Below are 4812 nucleotides of genomic sequence, written 5' to 3' on the forward strand. Positions count from 1 at the left end.
CCAGTAACAAGATGTAATAATTACAATGGTAGTTATAATAGTAATACTACTAATAATAATGATAGTAATAATAGTAATAATAATAATGATAATGATAATGATAATAATAACAGTATAATGGCAATAATGATAATAATAATAATAACAACAACAATAATAATGATAATAATAACAGTATAATGGCAATGATACTGATGATTACAATAATGAAAATAATAACAATAGTAATAATAATAATAATAATAATGATAATAATAATGATAATAATAATAATAATGATAATGTTAAAGGAAGATAATTATAATAATGATAATAGTGATAATAATGATGATAAAATAATTATAATGATAATATTATTATTATTAACTTTAATAAAATGCAATAATTATAATAATAATAATAATAATAATAAGAAGAAGAAGACCAACAATAATAATTATAATAATAATAACAATAATAATAATGATAATACCAATAATGATAATAAAAATAACAATAATAATAGCAATAATAGCAATAATAATAATAATAATAATAATAATAATAATAATAATAATAATAATAATAAGAATACTGATAAGAGTAAACTATAACAAATAATAAAAATACACCGATTGAAATAATTATATCAAATACCAATAAGTATGATAATAACACAGACGCTACTATCATATTTGTACAACTACTAACTATTCTACTAATAATAGTATTCATGCTACTACTAATGTTGTTACTGCTACTACTATTGCTGCAACAAGCACGACTACTAATGATAACAACATAGCTGATATGACTAAACATAATGCTACTACTACTACTACTACTACTACTACTACTACTACTACTACTGCTACTACTACTACAACTACTGCTACTACTACTACTACAACAACTACTGCTACTACTACTACTATAACTACTACTACTACTACTACTAATGATAACAACATAACTGCTACGACTGAACATACTGCTGCTGCTATTATTACTACTACTACTGCTATAGAAAATAACAACGACGTTCACCTCCATCTTTCCCTTCATCATCTATAGAACCTAAATCAGCAAGGGAAGCGGACGTGAACCAAAGGGCTTTTCCTGAAGCCCACGAGTTATCGGTGTCCGTTCGTTAATGCCGTTCGATCACCCTATCGCCAGGAACAACAACCGACGTGGGTTCTGGGACGTTTAGAATTACCGAGAGAGAGAGATAGGTGGCTCGTACAATTTGTTTTTACAGTTGTCTCTGTCTCTTTGTCTCTGTCTCTGTCTCTATCTCCGTGTCTGTCTTTGTTTTTGCCTCTATCTCCGTGTCTGTCTCGTTTTCTGTCTCTATCTCCGTGTCTGTCTCTGTTTCTGTATCAATCTACGTCCCTGTCTCTGTTTCTGTCTCTTCCTCTTTTTCTTTATCTTTCTCTGTCTCTTCCTCTTTCTCTTTCTCTGTCTCTGTCTTTTTGTCTCTATCTCTGTCTCTGTTTCTGCCGCTGTTTCCGTCTCTTTCTCTGTCTCTTTCTCTTTTTCTTTTTCTGCCTATGTCTTTGTCTCTGTTTCTGTTTCCGTTTCAGTTTCTTTCTATTTCTCTTTCTTTATCTCTGTCTCTGTCTATGTCTTTGTCTTTGACACTTTATCTCTCTGTGTCTGCCTCTCTCTTCCTCTCTCTCTCTCTCTCTCTCTCTCTCTCTCTCTCTCTCTCTCTCTCTCTCTCTCTCTCTCTCTCTCTCTCTCTCTCTCTCTCTCTCTCTCTCTCTCTCTCTCTCTCTCTCTCTCTCTCTCTCTCTCTCTCTCTCTCTCTCTCTCTCTCTCTCTTTCTCTCCTAATGACAATAATAATAATAATGATGATAATTTTAATGATATCAACATTAATAACAATAGTGATAATAATAATAATAATAATAATAACAACAACGACAACAACAACAACAGCAAAAATAATAATGATAATAATAATAATAATAATAGTAATAATAATAATAATAATAATAATAATAATAATAATAATAATAATAATAACGACAATTAGTAATAATGCACATTTTTATCCATCAAAATCATTAGCAGAAGCTTATGTCATCTTTGTTTAATTTATAGCACTGCCATTACTAGCTGTAGTGGTAATACTAGATGGAATATAATGATCATGAATATTAGTAATATCATTATCATCATTATACTTGATGTGTCTATTCTTAATTTGATTATTTCTAGTATTAATAATATCATCTACTATAATATTACTACTATAGTATTACTAATATCATAACTTTTACTATAATTTCCACTATCATAACGGTTATATTTTATTGTCGTCTTCATTACCAGCATATCAATATTATTAGTATTAACTTTTTTTTATCATCACCAGTTATTTTTCCTATTATCATTATTATTACCTATTTTATTCCAAGTTCACAGACGGATAGAAGCTTCCTGCTTGATAGACATATGATTCTCCTACATCATTACACCATTCCGTTTTGAAGTCTCTCTCTATCTCTGTGTCTCTCTCTCTATCTATCTCTCTCTCTCTCTCTCTCTCTCTCTCTCTCTCTCTCTCTCTCTCTCTCTCTCTCTCTCTCTCTCTCTCTCTCTCTCTCTCTCTCTCTCTCTCTCTCTCTCTCTCTCTCTCTCTCTCTCTCTCTCTCTCTCTCTCTCTCTCTCTCTCTCTCTCTCTCTCTCTCTCTCTCTGTTTTTTTTTTTTTTTTTTTTTTTTTTTTTTTTTTTTTTTTTTTTCTAAATAAGATTTCAACTATAACGTGTTAATTCATTCATCTATTATTTTGCTTATTTTTGGTTTTCATAAAATGTCTGTTTCTCTATTGTCGTTATTTTTATTCAATGAGAGTATATATTACTTAATTATACACCTAATAAAATGCCGATTTTTTTTGTATCTCTCTCTTGCTTGTTTACATTGACTATTTCTTTTAGTTTTTCGTTTTTTCTTATCCTCCTGTCATTTTCCTAAATTCATTAAGTTCTTACAATCCGTATTTGTTTCTGTAAGATATCTTTACTTTCCCTAAATACGAAATAAACCCCTTTCGTCTTTCAACTGTCTACTTTTCTCTTTAATATTCAGTACTTTCCTAATTTCACCCCAAGACGTCAGTAGTTATTCTTTGTATTTCCTCTCTGATTAATTTTTTCCTTGTTTCCCCTCGCCATTTTCCTCAATTCCTTCGTCCGCTTTTCCTGATTTTATCTTTTCACACTTGTCGCCTGGCCAATCACTCTCTGTGCAAAGGTACTCATGCAGACTATTGCACTTTGCCACTATATCGGTGTTATTAAACAGTACTTTACGAATGTATATACTTTTATACTCTTCTTATATTTTTGTCAAGTAGGCAATTAAGATAACAGCAGTATTTATAAGGGAAGAAAAATTAGCATTACTGTTTAATCCGAGACGATTTGTCAAGGGGCGGGTTTATAGAAAGAGATTTTGCCTTAAATTTGATATCTTTTCCATCCGTTACCTTTGCCCAGGTGCCAGCGAAGCAGTGATTACACTTAAGAGGAAGATGACTTCTTACCTGTAGGCGTTGAGGATGTGCAGGTGCGCCAGGGACACAGCATCGGCATGTTGCAAAGGAGTCGAGAGGGATGTGGGGAGAGGGGTGGGGAGAGGAGTGGGAAGAGGGGTGGGGAGCGGAGGCGTCGGGAGGGAGGTGGAGATGGGCGTGGGGAGGGCGGCGGGAAGGGGGGCAGAGAGCGGAGTACTTGTGGGGCTGTCCCCCCCCTCCTCCGTGGCATTAGCGTCGCTGTTTAACATGGCAGCGTCGTCGGCGCTTTCCCGGAGTGCGAAGGTGCAGTCTGGCGCGGGCTTCGTCGGCCGAAAAGGTCAAGCGTCGCGGAATCGACGAAAAGGAGCCAAAATCGGGACCCAATTCGAACCTCGGCGAGAATCGGCGCTCCTGCTGACGGCACTTCGGGAGGCCCTGGAGAGCAGCGTTCGGAGGAGGGACTGCTCAGGGCGCCGGGGAACGAAGAACAAGGATGGCGGACGGCGCCCGGACGAGGACGAGTGCCAGGAACGGTGGTTGGACGAGAACTGGCTCGGCCGGGCATCTGTGCCCCTCACTGACCACCAGGGCGGAAACAAGATACCAGCCGCGAGGTAACGACACCGACTGCCAGAAAGCGTCGCTCTGACGCCTCGAGACAGACCTGCGCTAATCCCGCCCGCCGTCTGGGGCAGATTTGTCCCTGCGAAAGGCGCACGAGTCTGAGCATTCCCTCGACGCCACCGCCGCCTCCGTGCGCACTTCGCCGCAGCCCCGCACCAGGACCTTGCCTCGAGAAGCGCCGCGGCGGAGCGGACGACCTGCACGACGGGGTCAAGCCCTGCGCCCGGGTCATTCCGCCGCCAGGGACATCAATGCAGAAAGCATCCCATCGGCTGATTTGCTTCCACCGAACTGCATCGCCAACGAGACGGACAAAGAAAAAGAAAGCGTCGACCAACGTCAGGATAAAACGAAGATCAGCAAACGGATATATGTCTGTGTTTGTATTGCATATACATATACATACACACATATCTATGTATCTATCTATCTATCTATTTATATATATATATATGTATATATACGAGTGTGTGTGTGTGTGTGTGTGTGTGTGTATATATATATATATATATATATATATATATATATATATATATATATATATATATAGGTACATATATGTATATATACATATATATAATTATACATATTCATATATACTTATATATATATATATATATATATATATATAAGTATATATATTCATAAATACTTATATATATATATATATATATATATAT

This window comes from Penaeus chinensis, chromosome 9, assembly GCF_019202785.1.
Source record: "Penaeus chinensis breed Huanghai No. 1 chromosome 9, ASM1920278v2, whole genome shotgun sequence".
Lineage (NCBI taxonomy): Eukaryota > Metazoa > Arthropoda > Malacostraca > Decapoda > Penaeidae > Penaeus > Penaeus chinensis.